This window comes from Cryptomeria japonica, chromosome 10, assembly GCF_030272615.1.
Source record: "Cryptomeria japonica chromosome 10, Sugi_1.0, whole genome shotgun sequence".
NCBI classification, from domain to species: Eukaryota; Viridiplantae; Streptophyta; class Pinopsida; order Cupressales; family Cupressaceae; genus Cryptomeria; species Cryptomeria japonica.
Window position 1 is genome coordinate 271,502,494 of NC_081414.1, and position 22,898 is coordinate 271,525,391.

Genomic DNA, 22,898 nt, shown 5'->3' on the forward strand with positions numbered 1-22,898 from the left:
TCCATAGCTTGCTCCACTTTGGTGCTTGCTTCACAAAGTCACTCATTTTTTGGTTTGGGTACACAACCTTCTTTATTTGGGCCCAAGTAATAGCCCATACCATGTTAATGTTGGCCTTTTGTTTTGTACATATGATGTCTTCATGGTCTCCAAGTTCACACCTTTTGCACATTAATCCCTTCTGTTATGATTTTTATAGCAATCTCTTGTGAAATGTTTCCATTCTTTGGAGTTATATTGTATTTGACTCCAACCTCCCCCTCTTTGATTTTGATAGCCATCAAAGATGTGTTCATGTTACTCTCTTGCTTCAATGGAGTGGACAACTCTCCTTCTATGAAAAGAACTTGTGTGCTTCTATTCTTCAATTTGTAAAGGCATTGTTTATTGGATGACCCATAACTTGACAAATATCACAAAACATTATTTTAGGTCAATTAGCTTTGGTGTGACCCTCATGGTTGCAATTGGTACTCTTTCTAATTCCTTTCTCTACCTATAATCCCTTCATCATTTAGGCATGTCTCTCCTTAATGCTTGTACTACTTCTATTTCACTATCATTGCTTCCATCGTAGACATCATCGTCATGTATTTTTCTTTCAGATCATGAAGGTATATTGTCCTCATATCTATATCCATTGCTCAATTATACACTTCAACATATTATTACGATGGTAGAACTTTCATTTTTTTCCTTAATGAAGAAATAAGGCCTTCAATGAACCATCTTTTCTTTAACCCATTGATAGGTTCTTTTTCTAACTTCACAAGTAATTTTTTGAGCCTATGATTGATATAAGCTCTTATATTTTCGTGCTTACCTTGTCTTGTGTTATAAATTTTTGTTATGATTTCATTGTCATCTTGAAACAATTTCAATTCTTCTTCAAAGGCCTTTTTTAATTTCACCCATGTATTTTTGGAGGTTGGTTCAATCTCTATATACCAATTGACGGCTACACCTCGCAAAGTGGCTAGGAAAGACTGTAGCCAATAACTCTATTGTCTTGGCCATTTGCTTTCCAAATCATTTCACAAGTCTTAGAGTGCCTTATGGAATCCTCTAATCCATTACTTGTAGGCTTAGGCAGCTTCTCTCTTTCTACATTAGGGCTTGATGTTGGAGTTACCATGGTTTTGTTGTAATGCAAATCTAGTGCTTAAAACCTGCTCATTAGGGATGCATGATTCAAGTGTTTCAATGCTCCTCTTTTGCCCTCTTGTCCATGTGAGAATCCTCTACTCTTCATACAACTTCAATGTTCCACACACTTGTTTCACCTTCAAGTTCTCTTTGGTGCCCTCCAACCGTTAGCCCTTAAGTTTTTCACTCAGAATCTTCTTCTATTAACAACTCTTCGTCTATGAAGGAGTTTGCCTCCCAATAGACTTCTCTCATCTTGAGGAGGCTTTATGGATTCTTCATACAAAATTTGGTCTACAAGGTCAACCCAAAATACGTCTAATAATGGAAGGTGTCTTGCTATTGCCACCCACTCTTCCTTTGTATGATTATTTGTGGTGGTTTGAGTGTTTTGATATCTTTTCTTTTGACTTCAACTTCTGCATTGGGACAGACTCGACTTTAAATTTGCACTATTGAAGTTCCTTTGGTGACCTCTTGTAGTTTTCTTCTTCACTCCCTTTGCTCTATAAGCCTTAGAGGGTCTTGACCATGTTCTAGTCTTTTCCCACCTTTATCAAGGTTTAAAGGCACTAATATCTTACATTGAACCCAAAATATTTTAAGGCAACAACACCAAACGTTTACTCTACCTTCTGTTGGGATTAGGCTGTCTTAAACTTTGTAAGTCCTAGCATTTATTTAATCATATTTTATATTTTATGCCTATGTTTTATGCTTGCTATATCAAGTCATTTTGTGGGACCTACTAGGTGAGGTGGCATTCTACATTGAAGTGAATAGGATGAAATGCAATCTATATTTGTGAAAGGAGTCACACTTGGTGGACCCCACTATGAGGCTAATTTGGTGGCATGTGTCATAAGTTGTAAGAGCTTAGTATATGATAGATTGTGACAATTTGTGATATCCCCACATTGTGAAATAATAATTTATATCTTAATTATTTAATTATGAGTTCATTGATATGAATGAACCGGTCATGCCATCCTATAATATAAGTATAACAATTAAATTACTATTAAATTATTAATTAGTAAATAACTTAATATTTATTTGAATATGAAATAAATTTAACAATAAAAAACCAATTATTTAATTATATTTATTAATAAATATTATTATTATTAATTATATTAATTAATGAGTAAAGAATCCTGGTTAATATACTCCTTCAGACCGACAACAAAAGAATTGGTCTAATCAATGAATGAAGAGTTTTTATTGATATCGATTAAGAATATGGCATCGATAGTTATGTTTAATCTTGATTGATGGTTATTGAATCCGTTTAGTAAACAAAGGATATTACTATCACAACCCTTGGGTTATAAAGAGACAACAATATGATAAGTTGCGATTTGAAGAAAGACGATTCCATTAAGCAAGGTTAGGAATTATTATCAAGAAGCCAGATGAAGAATAACTGTTGAGACATGGACCAGCTAGGACTCGAACCTAGGACCTTCCATACGCTGCTGGAGTGCTCTACCACTGAGCTACTGGCCCCTCTTGGACCAGTCCATCGTCGGTCCGGGTGTGGCTTATTTCCAACACCAACACCCCCCCTTAAGCCACACCTCTTGTGTGCTTGGGGCTCCTAGCCTGGACCTGGCTCTGATACCATGTTGAGACATGGACCAGCTAGGACTCGAACCTAGGACCTTCCATACGCTGCTGGAGTGCTCTACCACTGAGCTACTGGCCCCTCTTGGACCAGTCCATCATCGGTCCGGGTGTGGCTTATTTCCAACACCAACAATAACAACCACTTTGTCTTCTTAGAAGTCAAAGCACCGATTAATATAGGGAAGGATTAAAAGTGCGATTCATTAAAGAGTACGATTATCAAATATTCAATTCACATAAGCAGCGAATACAGTATTAGAAGATGTTTTGTCAAGACAGCAACTACGTAAGATTCAAGACAGAGTATACGGCGACTTTGTGATAAGTTAAAAATATGTTAAGATGCGACTTGTTCTTGAGTCATGATCATTGGTGAAAGGAGATGACTTTTTGCAAGATATAAGATCGTATTGGTAAAACTTAGGAGAAGTGTGGGGGAAGTTGTGGGGAATAAGGAAGATAGTAAAGGGAAGAAAGAGACCGAACTAAGATCAGATCAGAACTGTTATTAATTTATAGGCAACAACATCCCTGTTCTTGGTGGTATGCATGGGGGTGTGCTTAATATGCATGTTGAATATATGAAGCCCGATAATGTTTTTATACATAATTTAATAATAATACCATAGACTGCAATATAATATACAGTTTTCATCAGAATAATAATACAGTGAAGTGCTTAATAATAATAATATTACCATTGACTGCAAGATGTATTATAATACATAATTTTATAACAGTGGCAGACCAGATCTGACACGTGTCAGATCTGTCTGCTCTTACCAGCCACTATATATATATATTAATAATTAATGGTTTTTTAGTAATGGTAGTATTAATGAAAGGTAATTAGGAAATCCATTAATCATTGATAATATAATATATTAAATAAAAATCAGAAAGAACTCTTAGAAATAGTCAATAAGAGGAATAATGAAATTAATTGTCTAATAAGGAAAATACATAAGTACTTGTTAATAACTAATAAATTGAAGAATATCAATGATTGGCTTCATGTTTAGTCTCTCAATCAAATTTAGTATATTGAAATAGATTAAATATATTAAGCAGGTAGGGGAAATTACACAATTGCTATGATAGGTTATGACAAGTGGAAGAGTCAACTATGACAACACTATGACAAGTGGGCCCCATGTGATGAAAGTGCCTATGCATGCATGTTTAGGGGTCTTATCCATGAGGAAATTGCAGGAAAAAATGATAGGTGGGTCCCAATTATGATTGTGTTGTTCACGCAAGGTTGTTGCATGCATGCAAGCACTGTGCATGTCAAGGAAAGCTATGATGGACATGTACATTGGATTCTTGCCATTTGGCAATCCTAGGCATCCGCCTTGAAGTGTATTCTTCATTGAATTGTAATATATATTTGGTACTTGTATATTTTGCAGAGTGAGATTGAAGTTATTTTGCAGGTACCATTATGCTGCCAAAATCATTCCTAGATCCTTCTTGTTGTTGAAGACTCACGTTAATGAGCTTGGCTCTATGATTGTATTGTAACCACATTTTGATTACTAATAATGTTAGCAGCATTGTTAGTCATTGATGTCAATTAAAATATGAAGTATTTTCAGTAATGTGCTTGCAGGGAATTGTTTTGACGGGTCTATGTTGGCCAGAGTACATACGTTCAGATTGTAGTTGATTCGTGTCTGCAGGTCTGAATTGGTTGGTTTTACATCTTGGATCTGCTAAGAGAACATAAACAGAAAAATAAGGTCAATATGTTGAAAAAACTGTATGAGAGTTCATACTGTATATGTCACAAGAGTTAGAAAGATATTATACCTTATTTTGTTTTGTTTGAAGTAAGAAAAGAGTTGTATGTTGATCACATTTACAGGTCTTGTTTATAATCGTGGACAAGCCTTTCAAGAACAGAATCAGAAATACTGATAATATTATTGATCATAATGATAATTAATATTGATATTGGTCTCAGTCCAAACAAATTAGAGTGTTCCATAGATATATAGAACCCAAAAGTGACTGATTGGGAAGCAGTTAGATAAGGTTCTAACTGTTTTTAGACAGTTTTCTGATTGAATATTATCTTTTATTAGACTTTTCTTTATGAAGAAGATTCTTATGAAGAAGAGAGTATTAAATGGAAATAAATGAAAGCTGTTGTAACTGAGACAACAGTTATAACTGAACGGTTACAACTGTCAACTACTTCAGTTATAACTATCAACCAATTCAGTTGTGATTTGATAAAATTTCATTTCTATATATTCTGATGTCTCCTTCAAAGAAAGGTTGTTGGAGTGTGATCCGCAAAATGGAAAAAACATTGTTTAAGGTATTTGAAACAAAGTTTGTGAGTGTTAATCTATTGATTGAGAGAAGTGAGAAGAGGGTTTGGTATATTGTTTGTGGTGAGTGCAATAGAAGCACACAATTTTGGAAGAAAATCTGTAGGATGCTACGAATGGGCAATCTCTGATAAACACAGTTTGCAGTTCTAATTCACTGGTGATAAGTTTCAGATCAGGTATAACTTTATTTGCAGTATAACACATCATTGTTTATGACAGCATATTTCTTTAAGGCTTATATACATATTTCATCTCCAACATTATAATCAGTTCAGATTTGAAGGTTTATGTTATTGAGAAAGATGTCAGTATTCTGGAAAAGTTTTGCAGGTCACAGTGTTTAAAAAGTGCAGCATTGCACACTACATCTGAAAATTATAAAAAATCAGATCGTAAAAGTCTATTCTTATGTTCCTACTGTTGTAAACATGGTGATAACTGAAATTGAAATCAGTAACATTTTGTAATCATTTTTCATAAAAGTTGGTGCTTTAGGAGAACTAAGTTGGTGCTCAGATAAGTGAGTTGTGATTCTGAAAAGTTGGTGCTTTGTTAAGGTGTTTGGTGATACCTTGGGTTGGTACCCTAAACATTTGTAAATTCGTTTAACTGTGAGGCTGGATTAGGACAGTAGATCCTAGCAGCATTTCTCACCATGGTTTTCCCATCCGGGGTTTCCACATAAAATTTGTGCATTGTATTCTCTGTGTGACTGCATTTCATTCTTATTTCAGTTTCAATCTTTTTCAGTTTTCAGATTGAAGTTTCACATAGTTCTTTAAAAGTTAAAGGTATTAAGAAAAGAAGAGATTATATCTTCTACTAATTCACCCCCCCTCTCAGTCGAAGAATTATGTTCTACAAATAATACAAAGGGTTGTGCTTTTGGAGTGTGGGGTTTTTCTCCTAAAACAGATTTCCCCATGTAAATATGGTGTCAATGTTTTATTTTTGTTTTGCAAATTTCTTAAGTTACCGGTTCGGGTTCGGATTCGCGAGTTCGGCAAAATTTTTTTTTTCTTGGGTACGAGTATGGGTTCGTTCGTACATATATACATATATTAATTATAAATTTATATATATACACATATATTATATATATCTTCAATATATACAATCCATGCAAAAATAAAATATACAATGTGACTTTCCATACATAAATCATAAATCCATAATTGCCAATGCCAATAAATATCCATATATTGCAAATGTTATCAGTAAACTAATAACTAAAGTCTAATATCATATTCATAATTTGCAAAAAAGATAATATTCAAGTTTCAAGTTTCAAAATGTGAATATGTCATGACACAATAAAAATTCAAATTACAAGCCATCTATGGGATTTAAATTCCATATTCATCTTCATCTGAACCATCCAACCCAAGCCCAAGGTCATCAAGTGGTTCAAATCCAGCATCAATTGAACCACTATTGAATGGAATGTCACACCCACTAGCCAAGTCTCTCTCAAGTTCCATAGCTGCCTCATCTATAGAGACTTGGGCAAGTTGTGCAACTGTAGCATCTAAATCAGCACACTCAGGGGCTAGATCCCAATTCCTTGTTGCACCCACATTATATTCAAGGTCCTTATGTGACAACAAACGAAGGTTGGAGTGTACGTAGACCAAATCCTCAGCTCTCTTTACACCCAAATGATTACATTTGACTAAGTGGATGAAGGAGTATGTACTCCAATTCCGCTCAGCTGAAGAAGAACTTGCAACCTGTTAAAAGTTAAAACATTATTAGAAATTTATAAGTTATAAAATAAAAATATGATAGCATCAAATGGAATTGGAAAACTATAAAAAATAAAAAGATACATACTTGGGAGAGAAGTTTAATTGCAAGAGGCTGCAAGTAAATGGAGCCTTGACCATGTACATACCACCACTCATCAGCATCCATCCCATATCTAGCATTGAGAGCTACAACATCATGATTTTTTGTGGATACAAATTGGCCAAACTCCTTCATGACAACATTTCTTGTCTCCTCATCTTGATATATCTTTTTAAAGGCAGCTCTATAGCCAGAAGCAACCTTTGCATCTCTATATGGTGGTACCCTCCTTGGTGTTGCAAGCATCTCTGCACTATAAAATTTTAGTGTCAAAGCAAATGCCAAGAGATGTAAGGGATTGGTCATCTTGTTCCAACGGTCAACAATAATATTCTGCACAACTTTGAAAAATGTTTCTGTTGGGTCATTTACTTTTCTTTTTATTACTTCTCTTATTTTCTCCACCATGCAATCCATGCTGTCATAAATCTCACCCAAACATGGGCGATCAGTATCAGCATACCTAATCATGCTCATGATGGGCTCAGTGAAATTCAAAACATATTCCACGTCATCCCACCATTTCTCACTAAGGATCAATGCTCTTACTTTTAGAGCTCTTTCTGTTTGGGCCTGCTTCCATACACTCCACAATCCGTTGATGACCATAGAACTCAAGGCCTCTCGCACCTTCACAAGTCATCTTAAGACGAGTGTGTGAGATGCAAATCGTGTTTCAGCTACCTAACATGACATAAAAAAATACACAACATATATCAATTATAAAAAATTAAAAAATAAAATTAAAAATAAAATTAGTAATTACCTTCAACAACTCCAACTTGGAGAAGGTCCTAAAAATGGCTTGTGACATATGATGATTAGTCACAAACATTTGAATCTCCTCGCCCTCCTCGTACAGTTTTTTCACCCAATCAATTTGTGTGCCAATCTTTTGCATGATTAAATTGAGTGAGTGGACTGCACATGGTGTCCAAAAGATGTGACCATATGTAGCCTCCACTATAGTCCCCGCTGCCCTACAATTTTTAGCATTGTCCGTTATGACTTGGACAACATTTTGAGGCCCCACCATGTCAATGCATTCTATGAGGATATTGGCAATGAAACTTGCATCTTTCACTTGCCCCTCACAATCCACTGCTTTCAAAAACATTGCCCCTTTAGGGCACACTGCTATAACATTGATCAATGGCCTATTTTTACAATCTTTCCATCCATCAGAAACGATGGTCAAACTTGTTTCCGGCCATGTATCTTTGATGACTTTCAACTGTGACTCTACGGATGCTTTCTCCTTTGCCAATAAGGTGGTTCTCACCTTTTCATACCCTGGGCAAACATAATCAGAAGGTGTGTTGCAAAGGGTATGTACCATGTCCCGAAAGTAAGGTGATCTAACAAGGTTGAAAGGAAGCCCATTGCCATAAATGCAACGCTCAATGCTCTGATCTGCAATCTCTCTCATTTAATTTTTGAAGGCAGTATCCAATGGGCCTCTTTTCCGTGAAGCCACAACATTTTGATTCTCTAGTGGAGCAACTGGTGGTTTTGGCATGAAAGGATGCGATCTGGCTGGTCTTGTAGAGCCAATACTACTAGAAGGCCTCGTAGTCTTCGAGCTTGACTGGACAAGAGGATGATCAGTCTTTGCTTTGCCACTTCTCCTATCAGCTTCCTCTTGTTCTCTAATATATTCCAAAACTAGAGCTTTTGGCAGCCCCTTGCCATCTGATCCCTTACAAAATTTTATTCCACGCTCGGGGATGAAACAAAGGTGGCCTTTCACTCGATAGTATGAGCTGGTATACTCAGTGCCACAATGGTTACACTTCCAAACAAAACCCCCACCACCAGACACTTACTTGATCATTGTCGTATAATGCCAAAGTGGTGAATCTTGATCAATTTTAAAGGGGTTATTTTCAGTTCGGGCATGGGCAATTGAACTAGAGCTTGCACTTGCACTTCCAATTTCAGCCATTATGTATGATTATATGAATAATGCACCTAAAATAAAAAGAGAAAACACAACATTATTGAAAAAAATTGATAAAATTTTGGCATTATAACCCCATACTATGCATACAAAGTGTAAAAAAATATACAAAACTTATTTAAAATTTTTTAGAAAAACTTCAAAAAAAAATTAAAAAATTTGAAAAAAACTTAAAAAAATTCTTAAAAACTTGTAAAAAAATCAGATTCACTCACCTTTGATGACTAAATCTTCCTTCTCCAGTGATTCCTATGCCTTTTATGTGTGTCTCACATCTTCATAGTCTCTACCTTCGAAGAAAAATGCAAAAACTAAGAAACCCAGCTTTAGAGAAAAAATCTTCAAAAATGCAAATAGAATGAGTTGAATGAATGTTTTGATGCATGAAATGCATCATAAAGGGGCCAATTAGGGTTTAATTATTAATTAACTATTTTTTTAAGTACTTTTTTATTGGTTTTTATTGTTTTTTGACCCGTGGGTCCCGTTTTTGGGAACCCACGAGCCTGGGTTCCACCCGGGTCCTTCCCAGGTGGTTGGGTTCCCTGTGGGTCCTGCGTCGTAGGACCCACAAGGAACCCAGCCACCTGGGAAGGACCCGGGTGGAACCCAGGTTGAACCCAGGCCGGACTAGGACCCGGACCCAGGCCTAAACCACAAGAACCGGTAACTTAGCAAATTTCAATTAAGTTATTTGAATGTGCATCTAATATTGTAACTATTAAGGGTTTGAAGAAAAATTTGCACTCTCTCCTCAATGGATTGGTGTAGGAAGCTTTTTATGCTCACCCTACTTCCTTTCAATTGGTATTAGAGCTTATAGCAAATTTCGGTCCCATTGTTGGGTGGGGGTTTTTTGTACTAGTCTTATTTTGAGTGGGATCTTGTTGCAAAGATTTGTGTGACCTTGTTGTAAGAAAAGATGGAAAGTACATTCAGAAGGATTGAGATGGAGAAATTTAATGGCAACAATTAGCTGTGGAAGCTTAAAATGGAAGATATGCTCGTAGGCAAAGATTTACAGGCTGCAATATTCACTGTTAAACTTGCCAGCATGACTCAAGAAGAATGGGAGTTGATGGATCAAAACACCATGAGTTTGTTAAAACTTAAGACTCTATTTGGCATACTTTGTTTTGTTAAATGTCCATGAAGAGAAGATAGTAGCAAACCTATGAAAGAAGCTTGGTGAAATTTATTTTAGGCTAAATCCCTGGAAAATAAGTTATTCTCGAGGAAAAAGTTGTATTTCTTGAGGATGGAAGGAGGATTTGTGGCTGATCATCTAAATGCTTTTAATATGCTTGTTGCCTAGTTGGGTTTTCTTGGTGTGAAAATGAATGATAAGGATCATTGCATGACTTTACTTTGTTCACTACCAGACTCATGGGATCACTTTGTCATGGCCGTTGGGAGTACCACAACCACTTTCAAGATGGATGAAGTGGTTGCATTATTAATTTTTGAATAAATGCAGAGAAAATCTTCCAAAATGGCTAAGGAGGCCCTTGATGTTCATGGTAGATTCTAGGAAAAAGGCAAAGACAAAAAGCAAGAAAAGTTAGCATCCAAATCCCATGGGAGATCTAAGTCTCCTAGAAATTCCAAGGCAAAGTGATGGAACTATGGCAAAACCAGTCATTTTTGCAAAGAATGTGAGGAGAAAAAGAAAAACAAGAAAAATGCCTCTGATTCTTATTCAAACAAATCCTCTCAAGATGACAGTGAACCCTTTGTCACAACTTTGGTAATGCACGCATCTAAAGATGTGGCCTATTGACTTTGGTGCATCTTTTCACACGACCAAACATAGGCTGGTTCTCAAAGTATGAAGAGTTTAATGATGGGAAGGTGTACTTGGGTGATTACTCTCATCAAAGAATGGTTGGCCATGGAAGAGTCAAGATCCAATTCCCTCATGGTAGAGTGAAGGAGATTGATGGTGTATTACATATCTCGGGTTTGGAATGAAACCTTCTTTCAATGAGTAAATTGAATGATGCGAGTGTGTAGGTTATTTTCTCGAATGGAGGATGCAAGATGATGAGAGGAGCTATGGTGCTTGCTTAGGGTGTTCAAATATGCACTCTATTTAAGCTAGATGCATGCATGCACTATAGAGTGCAATTGTTCTTTTGACAAGATGAAGAAAAGAGCTTTATATTCTTCATCTGCACCATCGAAACAAGCAAGGAAGAAATCTATTGCATCTACTTTTGATGGTCGTGCTTTTTGGGTACCTAACGATGCTCATTCTTTTGAGATGGAACTTCCAGTAGAGAAGACCATGTTATGGCACCATAGACTTGGCCATATTGGTGAGAAGGGTCTTAGAGCCCTGAAAAATAAATGCCTTGAAATAGGCCCTAGGGCTTAGTAATCTGCTTTACCAAATTCACTAATAAACAACAGTGCACAATAAACTTAGAATTCAAACTTCAAATTAGTCCCAAAATTGCAATTATAGAGTCAATTAGAGAACAACTGGAATAATTCAAGTCTGATGCAGGCTTACTAATTCAATGATACGCTAAACACAAAGTCTACTTCCAACTGAGGTGTCAAACCCTCAATACATATTAACTATAACACTCAAATCCTATATAGCCTATTCACCTACTGGCCTATATATGGATCAAAACTCCCATGAAAATATGCAGACATTTCTAAGATCACTTCATAACAACTTGGGCCTAGAACATCCGCACCCTATTGTATTGGTTGTAATTGCGACCCTCTTAGCAAATTTGAGCTTAGAATCACCCCTGTGATGTTTAGTTACAGACAAATGGGCTCCACTTTAGGACTGGTCCGACCTGTAGCAAGCTCGCCCAACACTGAAGGCATGTTGGAGGATAGAATACATCAATCATTGGCTTGATATGGCTCATTGCAGGTCAAAATATGGCAACAAACCTACAAATAAGTCTAAAGCAAATTAACAAAAAGGTAGTAGGATCACATTGCACTTAGCATGAATCTTACCATGTCCTTTGCTCAACCAACTGAAATATATCTATAACTATTTTGGTTGAAGGTTAGTGCCGAAAGGAACACCCCAATTCGGCCAACAAGAAAGCAAAAATATTATTTAATTTAATATCAAATTACCTAGTTGGTGCTCAAAAAAGGTTGGGTTGGCCCAAAATTAAATAAAAAGGCTATATACAATTGTTAGTGTTTAAAAACACTTTTCAACATTAGCTGGGTCAGCCTAGCTAGGGAAACGTTATGACAGTCCTACCTTCCTTGGGTTGCTTCCCCTCAACCAACTTCAAGCTCGGATGTTCAAAAATATCCATTCTTCCTAGCTGCCATCCTCAAGTGGAAGGTTATTCCATTTCACTAGATACTCGGGAATGGTTTTGTTCCTCAACTTCTTTTCTTTCACATCGATGATAGCTTCTGATTTTAGAATCAACTATCCCTTATCATCAAGTAGCGACAACTTTAAATAAGGAGTGACCTGTTGTCCAAGGGCCTTTTTTAGGCAAGACACATGGAAAATGTTGTGAATTTTGCTATTCACGAGAAGTTCCAACTTGTATGCAACCTCACCAATCTTCCTTATACCTTGTATGGCCCATAAAATCGAGGCTTCAACTTCTTAGCACTACTTCCTTTGAGTGAAGATTGCATATAAGGCACCGTGTCCCTACCTCAAAAACCCTCTCTGTTCAGTGGTAGTTAGCATACATTTTTTGTTGGTTTTGGGACTACTGTAAATTTTCTTTGAGTTCTTTCACAATATCCAAGCTTTGTGGAAGTAAATCTTTAGCACCTAGTACTCTACTGTCTGCAAGGATCAAATCCATGAATGAAGTGACATCATAACCATAAAGTGCCTTGAAAGGGGTCATACCTATGGACATGTGGTAGGTGGAATTGTAGCAATACTCTCCAAGATGTATCCATTTGATCCATGTTGTTTGTTGTCCTATAACATAGTTCCTCAAGTAACCTTCCACCCATTTGTTCACAATTCCCGTTTGCCCATTGATTTGAGGATGATAGCTAGTGCTAGGGGTCAATTTTGTGCCTGTTAGTTGAATTTTTTTTTGCCAAAACAAGCTGATGAACTTGCTGTCCTTGTCACTCACAATGTTCCTTGGCAGCCAATGAAGTCTGAAATTTTTTATAAACAGCTTGTGGAGCCTTGTATTCTAAAGAAATAGCATGGAAATGAACATATTTAGTGAGCCTACAACCACCACATAGTTACAATCATTATCTTGCACCTTTGAAAGCCCTGCAATGAAATCCATGGACATAATCTCCCATTTCTGATTTGGAATGGGAAAAGGTTGCAACAAACCAGCTGGAAAAACATGCTCCGTTTTGTTTTGTTGACAACTCACACGCTCCCTAACATGACTCAACACATGACCTTTGAGCCCCTTCCATTAAAAATGCTCCCTTTCTTGTATGTTTTGTAGAAACTTGGATGACCAGTGAGTGGTATTCATGGAATGCCCTCAAAATTCTTTCCTTCACCTTGGATTCTAGAACAAGATACTATTATGCAAGTAACTGGTAAAATACTGAATAAATTAAATGAATGACCAAACAATCATTTATAGAGTTACAAGATCGATGTTTCCATTATGAAACAATCGATAATAGGAACAAAATTAGAAACATCTAATATTTACAATAGAATACAAAATTGACCATTAAATAATAAACAACTAAGATCTTATTCTAATACCCTCCCTTAATGGTCAATCTGTCTACTACACCAAGTTGTCCTCCAAACTTAACAAACTTATCCGGATTTAGAGGCTTGGTGAGGATATTTGCAATTTGATCCTCAGTAGGAACATACTGCAAATCCGCGGATCCATCTTCAACAAGCTTGCGGATGAAGTCACAATGAAGCTCAACATGCTTGGTTCGCTCATGGAAGACTAGATTTTTGGCAAGTTTGAGCACCCCTTGATTGTCACAGAAGAGGGGTGTAGGAACTGCTTGAGACATCTGGATGTCTGAAAGTTGTTAATTCCTAAATTATCTTATGTAGATAAAACAAATGTCAAATTGGCCTAATCGACCTTTGACATTTGTAGTTTATAATTACTTAATTTCTTATATACCTTATTGTTTAAATCAGCTATTAACTAAACAAATCACTATTGTTTATTTATCTAATTCATAATCGTAGTTATCTAAATTGTCTATCTATATTTATCTAGTTTCATTTATATAGCTAGCGGAGTTTAATTAAAACGATTCATAAATGAATTAGTTTATGTAAACCCGATTTATTTATGAATCGGTTGGGATTGCAACCTTTGGATAAGTCACGTCTTCCCAAGATGCAATCACTATTATATTTATCTCATTGCGGATGTAGATGATTTCAATTGAAGCTACCCGTCTGGAAGACTATCAAAATATTATATATATCAACACGTACTTCTCAGATTAATAAGACAGTGATATTGTGTGCAGATCAGACAGTTCTCAGATCAATTGAACTTTGATATTGAAGATATAATCATCGAATCATTTGCAAACCGAAGTTCAGTGAATCCGTTACTGAATAATCTTATATATAAGAAGTTGATTGTCTCCTTCAGTCAGGCTCATACATAATACATAAAGATTGATATCTATACATACTGGAGATTGTCAAACTCAGATTATTAGAAGAAATATACAGCAGTCTAAAGTTGTCAGATACTAACAACAGTCCATATACAGTACATATATATATATATATATATATATTAATTGAACTTGTATCAAGACAATTCATATTAAATTTATGTTATGCTATGTTCTATCTTTAAATTTGTAAAAATACCTTTTGTATGAATCTGATACAATTATACTGTGTAAATCTGATTAAAACTCAACAAAAGCATCCTTCGAAGCCAAACTGCCTCACAAGCTGCTTTAACTGATCCTTGATATTCAGCTTCCGTCGAGGAAAGAGCTACGACCTGCTGCTTCTTACTGGTCCAAGTGACAACACCTGTGCACAAATTGAAGACATACACGGATGTGGACTTTCTATCATCAATAGAGCCTGCCCAATCCGAATCTATGAAACCAATGAGTTTGGGATCTTTGGTTTGTCCATAGAGGATACCAAAGTCTGAAGTGCCCTTGACATAGCACAAAATCCGTCTCGTTGCAACCCAATGATCTGATGTAGGAGCTGTCATGAAGTGGGATATGTATCAGGTCCAATGGTGGTGAGATATATTAAATTGCGCACTAGTTGCTTGAAATCGGATTCATTCTCAACTGGAGAATCGGATTTGGCCGACAACATTAGGCCTTTCTCCATAGGTGTAGATGTAGGTTTGCAGTCCTGCATACAGAACTTGCCTAGTAGAGTCCTGGCATATTTAGATTGAGAGATGAAGATGCCATGAGACTATTGCCAAACCTCAACACCTAGGCAGTAGTGTAGAAGCCCGAGGTCGGTCATGTCAAAAGATTGGCATAAATTTTGCTTGATTCCCTAAATCAAAGATGTCGAATTGCCAGTGATGATCAGATTATCAACATATATAACCATAAGGATGATATCACTGGCGGTAGTCTTGACATACAAATTTGAGTTAGGACTCCTCTGGAAACCTTGATTTGTGAGGTAATTATCAATTTTCATGTACCATGCTCGAGGAGCCTGTTTCAGGCCATAGAGTGTTTTCACTAGTTTGAGCACCTGGTGTTCTTTTGCAACAACCTTGAATTTAGGAGGCTGCATCATGTAGACTTCTTCCTGTAGCTCACCATTCAAGAAGGCACTCTTGACGTCCATCTGATGGACCTTCCAGCCACACTGAGCTACCATGGCTAGCACTAATTTGATGGTGCTCATCTTTGTTGTCGGAGCAAAGGTCTCCTCGTAATCAATCCCTTCGCGCTGAGAGAAGCCTTTGGCAACAAGATGAGCCTTGTACTTATCGAAAGTACTATCAGCCTTGTATTTGACCTTATAGATCCATTTGCGTCCAATGGGTTTCTTCCCTGGAGGAAGATCTGACAAAACCCAAGTGTTATTTTTCAGCAAGCTGTGGTGCTCAGTTGCCATAGCTTGTTCCCACTCAAGTATCACTTTTGCCTTTGTGTATGTCTGAGGTTCATACACATTGTGAATGTTGGCCATGAGAGCAAAATTGACATATCAGGATTTTTGCTCTTCTTCCGATCAGTTCTACCCTCGATGAGATCATCATCATGAAGATCAACAATTGTCTTAGCCCACCATTTAGGTCGGAGAGTAGAAGTGCCAACATCAGATGCAAGAGGTGCAACATGATTAGGTACATCAAACAGAAGATTGGATGAATCCTGAGGAAAGTCAGGTGGTGCAACTGTGTGTCTAGGTGATCCTGCAGGAGGAGGAGCCGGTGTAGGTGCAGGAATTGGAACAGTTGGAGCCCTCCCATCAGGTGGACCTAATGGAAGATGGACACCCAAGTCTGAAGCCTTCAATGGCTGATCCCCTGAATCCACAATTGGAGGAGAGAGCTGAAATGGCCCTCGTTCCTCATCAAAAACCACATCACGACTGAAGATGAGACGATTTGTCTCGATGTCAACCAATCGGTAGGCTTTGTCATTATCACTATAGCTAGTTAGCATTAGTTTCTAGCTCTTGGCATCCAACTTAGTGCGTTTAGCATTAGGGATCTAGACAAAGGCAGTGAAGCCAAAAAACTTCAGGTGATTGATTCTGGGCTTGTGATCTGACCAGATCTCTTCCAGAGTCTTCTTCTTCATAGCCACAGTGGGAGACTGATTCAGAAGATAGACTATAGTGTGAACTAATTCAGCCCAAAACTTCTTTGGAACATTCTTTTGTTCAAGCATAGACCAGGCCATTTCAGTAATCGTGCGGTTTTTTCGCTCAACGACATCGTTTTGCTAAGGGGTTTACAGTTGGCTCTTTATGCCATGTCCACAGAAATGGGAGAAGGCAGAAGAACAAAATTCTCCCCCATTATTAGATCGAAGAGTAACAATATGTTGACCAGACTCGTTTTCTACTAATGCTTTGAACTTTTGAAACAAAACAAACACCTCTGATTTCTGATGAAGGAAATACACCCACATTTTACAACTGAAATCATCAACAAAAAGTAAGAAATACCTGGACCCAGTAACAAAAGGAGTAGCCATAGGTCCATAGATATCACCACGGACCAGTTGTAATACCTTAGAAGCCCTCCAGGAGTCACCATTCGAGAACGGAGTCCGATGCTACTTCCTAGCCTAACATGCTCCACAAACTCCGAGGTTCTGGGTTTGGATCTTTGGCAGTCTGATGACAAGATCTTCTCGAACAAGCTGAGAAAGATAATGCATATTTAAGTTCCCATAACACTGATGGCAAAGTGTACTAACAAAGGAGTGCTTGGCTGCCATGGAAAGCTCCTGAGAATCACCAGAGTCAACTAGTCTGAATAGACCATGATCCTCAAGACCCACATCAACCGTAGATTGAGTCTCCTGATCAATGATACTGCACTGATGTGAACTGAAGCTCACGTCAAGTTGAGGTGAATGTCTCAGAATTTGACTAATGGAGAGAAGGGTGAGTTCCATTCCTAGAACATGGTACACGTTGAGGAAAATCAATTTCCTCCCTCTGAACAGAATCTGCACATTGCCCTTTCCCACAACAGTGTATTCTTCCCCTCCTCAAATAACTAAATCTGAGTAAGGCTGAAAATCAGTGAACCAATCCTGACGATGAGTGAAGTGGCCCGAGGCACCTAAATGTAAATACCAAGCAGAAGACTTCACATGGTCTGCAGGTCTTTTAGCCATGAAGGCGTAAAAGGCAGACTTGTTCTGCTCAGTGTGCTCCGCTACATTAGCTATAGGCTTTGAACCACTTTGCTTGGATTGGGCAGCCAAGCGTTTACAACACTCAAGTTTCATATGACCATACTTATGGCAGTAGTTGCATTGAACACTTTTCTTCTTCGAGCCTTCTGATGACGGAGCAGAGGGTTTCTGCTGAGAAGACTGAAATTAGGTTTTATCCTTAAGAAAGGATTTGGTTGTGAAAGCTTGTTTTGTAGAGGATGAGTTGGTACTATTGCTTCCATCAATCCTACTGTAGAAGTTTGGTGAGAAGATCAACGAACGTAAGATCAACACCAGTTGAGGTGATGTTGAATGTTTCGACAAAATGCTCATAGGACTTGGACAAATTCTTTAATGTGATAACTACCATGTCCTCCTCCATATTCCGACCAATGGCTTCTAACTGATCATAAATGTCTTTGATCCGACTAAGATGCTCCTAAAGGGATTTTCACTCATCCATGATATGTCTTTGAGCATATTATTTTTCAGAAATAAGGCTTTGCTTTTATCAGACATCTCATGTAGCATCTTGAGATGCTCCCATATCTTGGCAGCTATTTTGCCGGTAGGTATTTGAGGAAGTTGATTGTCAGTCACTGAGAGCTTGATGAGCATGACAGCTTCACAATTTTGCCCATCAAACTTGGTTTGAATAGGATCGACTACAGGACGGGTGGCTTTTCCAAGAACCAATTGATCAATGACACGATACTTGAAAAATGTGAGCATTTGCTGCTTCCAGGTATTATAATTACTGCCATTGAATTTCTTACTCCCTTCGAGCAGAATATTCGTTAGAGGCCATCACAAAAACAAAGGTCAAAGATGGTTGGCCAAATGATGACACTAATATCGAGGCAAGAGATTGTCAACACGTGGATCTGCATAAACGTGACGCGTGCATGAAATTGAGGCAGAAAGCTTGGCACGAAGTTCAAGGTAGAAGAAAAAAAAATTGAGCATGAATCCCAATGTAGGAAATTCATATCCCCAAAAAAATCCGAGAGATACTAAGAAGAGTTTTTTAAAAAACCAGAAAAACCCTAAAAATATCTTTCTACGAATGGTTTTTCGAAAAAACCCTAGCCACAGAAATAATACTGAGGGTTCGAAAAAAAAACCCTAGACGACTCGTAGGAAGCTGCAAACCCATAAGGAAATTGAAACAATACTGCTGCAGACACCGCCCAGATTGCGTGGGAGAAATAATTTAGACCCGTAGCAGAAAATATGATGCTCATAGTAGCATAAACCCACACAAAACTCTAGAAAACGCAGAGGAATAAAATCCACATGCAAAACACAAACCCAAATATTGCATGCACCAAAAAAAATAGACCAAACAGAAGCTGCCACGTAGAACAAAAACAAACCCAACACGGAAATACAGAGCACACGAACATGAAATCGTGGGCAAAAATTGCGTAGGAACCCGAACACAAAATCGCGCGACGCAGAAGAAAAGCTAATTTGGAAGTCACCGCCGAATAAAATACATAGATCGTGGGAAAATTGATGGCCGAAACACATAGACAGATCGTGAAAAAAATCGCGAATGCCAGAAAATCGTGGCCCAGAAAGAAGGATTTTTGTGAGTAGAGCCAAAAATCAGGTCGCGAAATGCAGATAGAGGTCATGATTTCCACACGAACACAAACCGAAAAATGAGACGGAAAATCCCAGATGGGTTTTGGAAAAAACATTGGAATAATTTCGAAAAAAATTCACTAATTATAAAATTAGGATTACAAAAAATTTCAAAAAAATTCTCCTAGGCTTTGATACCATATTACGCAAGTAATCGGTAAAATACTAAATAAATTAAATGAATGATCAAATGATCATTTATAGAGTTACAAGATCAATGTTTCCATTATGAAACAATCAATAACATAATCAAAATTATAAACATCTAATATTTACAATAGAATACAAAATTGACCATTAAATAATAAACAACTAAGATATTATTCTAATAGATACACTCTACCTTTGTAGAGGATGAGCTCAACAACCACCTTGTATCTATCATCTTGCAACTTCCCATCCAAAATGTTAGTAGCAATTGTATTTTTGGTATATTCAGCAATTATGGAAGCCTACCAATCAGTAGATGTCATAGAACAAAAATATGATTTCCTAGAGCCTACCAAACATTATTCTTTCCCTTTACATAATGTCAAAATCATAGGCTTGTAGTTTGCTTACCCAGTTTTGCTACATGTCATTCAAATCGTTTTGATTGAGGAAGAATTTCAAGTTGTTATGATCTATTTTAACCACAAACTTCCCACAAACCAAGTATTGTTTGAATTCGGCTAGTGCATGCATGATGGCCAACATCTCCTTGTCATAAATAGAGAAGCTCTTCTTTGCTTCCTTGAGCTTCCTACTCTCAAATGTTATGCGATGCTGATTTCGCATCAACACTGCTCCAATCCCCTCTCTTGAAGCATCATTCTCTAAAACAAAAGGACGTGATAAATGTGGAATAACTAAAACTGAGCATGAACTCATTACCTCCTTCAACTTGTCAAAAGCAATCTACATTGTAGGGCTCCAAGAGAAGGCTCCTTTCTTTGCCAAATTTGTCAATGGGGCTGCAAGTTGTACAAAAACCTTTTAAAAATCATAAATGTATAAATATATATCTACACTAAGTCCCCCAATAGATTTGAAATCAGATTATATTACAAAATAATATACTTAGATGTATTATTTATTAAAATAAAATAATATTATATTAAATTTCATTTTTTTTCAATTTAAGTGCCTGATAAACTTTTTAACATGACTGGTGATGCTGGCACAACATGCCCTCCAACTCCACGTGAAATGCTTTTGACCCAGTGTCATGTCCCCTCCTTGATCGTTATATATATCCCAAATGGAATAATTAATTATTATTAATTAATATATTAATTACCAACAAATGATTACTTAAAATTTATTTACTAAATATTATTATTTATTACTAATAATATTTTGTAATATAAAAATAAATTAATATTAATTAATTATTATTAATTAATATTAACTTTTTAATTCCCAAGTGTAAAAGAAAACATATATATATATATATAATTATTAATATTCAATATAACATTGGGTCATATTAATTATGACTAAGATGATGAAATCGATAGGAATTATTAGGGGGGAGGGAAAATGAGGATGCAAAGGGGGAATAATGATGGGGAACGAATATTGGGAAGCGGTGACTTTTCAAGGAGTCACCGCCATTCCCAAACCCATTTTAATGGACATGACTCCCCACTAGGGACATTACAGCGTATCAAGATTGAATAAGGGAAAGAATAAAGGTGTAGTGCTTGGAGAGGAGGAAGGGGGGAGATATTTCTAGGCTGGAGACTTTGTGGATTTCGGCAGTTCTTGGTTGCTTCTTCTCATTGTTTGCGTGAGGGTCTTCTACAGCAGACGCAAGGTAAGTAATAGATGGTTTCGGGTATTAATTAATTATATTAGTTAATGGGTGGACAGTAGTTAATCTGTAACGTCATTACCATTAGTTAATGGGTAATACTCAATGGGTAATGTGTAACGTTAATTAATAAGGGGTGTTAATTGAGGTCTAGTGCATATAAATATATGTATTAATTAATTCACTGGTCATTAAATATAGGTAAGGGATTTGGTATAATTAGCGGTTTTTGCATTAACATATAAAAAAAAGATATGAATGTTATTCTATATATTAATAGGAATAGTATGTATTAATAAATATAAAGATATAAAGATAGGCAATGGATTAGTATATATATTAATAGGAATAATTAATATATATACATTAATAAATACAAACACATAAAGATAGATAGTGACATTATTTTTATATATATATATATATATATATATATGTTAATACATAGAGGAAAAGTTAATATATATATATATATATATATATATAGGAATAAAGAACGTGCTGTAAGCATATATAATGATTCGTAAATAGTAAGAATGATAGGAAAAATACATATCAGGATAATAGGAATGTATGTTAAGGAATACATGTGAGTAATGGTTAATGAACATTTTATGAATATAGGCAATGAATACAAGACTATGTACATGTGGATTATGAAATAGGAAATAGTAAATGAAAATGCAAAGGAATGTATTATGAATGAAATCACATGAGGGAGGCTATAGGGAGGAAACTCTCTTAGTCTAAGGGGGGATTATGATAATCCCTAGGGCAGTATATACTGAATATCTATATGCATATATACATGGCTTGGTTGATTAAGTTCAACCAAGAAGAGAAGGATCTGGTCAATTCCCTTGAGGACTTGGATGATGGAGGCATCACTCAAGACAAGGAAAGGCAAGGGTCTTCCTGGCTTGGGTGTAAGAGGTTATACCCAAGACAGGACTCAAAGGTCGGGCCGATCCCCTCTGAGGACTTGGGTGATGAAGGCATCACCCAAGGCAAGGAATAGACAACGGTCTTCCTTGGATGGCTTGGGTGTAAGAGGTTACACCCAAGACAGGATTCGAATTCATCTTCGATTTCCTGGAGGGCTTGGGACCAAGGGGTTCCAAGAAGGTGAGCCTCACGGCCACCTAAGGACATACTTACGTATGGCATTGTATCCTTTTTTAGATGAAAATTATGATTATGTTAATTGAGCATTGAAGTTAGATTGCAATTTAAATTACTTATATACATATTTATATGTTTGTTATGTTCTAACAATCTGTTCTGCAGGTTAATGATCTCTAAATAGTAGGGACATTACACCCAGAACTATAAACTAGTGAGGTCACAAACGGTGGACCTCATCCCCATATAACAATGCTAAGGCTCAAACCCACGAGCACATTGGATCAGCAAAGGCAAAAACCTTGTGATCACAATGGCCTAGAGGGGGTTTGAATCTTGGTGGTCACAACACCAACACCACCACTTAACCAACACACTATGGGAAGAACCCCTATATTAAAATTAAAATTAATATAAATAATTTACACTTATTAAATTAAAATTATTAAAAAGAAAACAACATTATTAAATTTTAGAGACAATACTTCCAACCATACTTTTAAAGTTTTGGTTTTGCATTCGTAGTTTTGTTCCCTTCTTACATTCCATCTTATTCTCCTTGATAATACACATT

General features: G+C 36.7%; 1 protein-coding gene across 3 annotated transcripts in view; it reads right to left on the reverse strand.

Annotated features, from left to right (window-relative positions):
- LOC131035490 (phosphoribosylglycinamide formyltransferase, chloroplastic) overlaps window positions 1-22,898 on the reverse strand; it is a 160,837-nt gene that overhangs the window by 13,732 nt on the left and 124,207 nt on the right. The window contains exon 6 of one of the 3 annotated variants that reach the window (XR_009103963.2): window positions 20,281-20,360. The exons of the other annotated variants lie outside the window; for them this stretch is intronic. The gene's annotated coding sequence lies outside the window, so the exon portion shown is untranslated. The remainder of the gene's footprint in view (window positions 1-20,280; window positions 20,361-22,898) is intronic. 3 annotated transcript variants of the gene reach the window in all.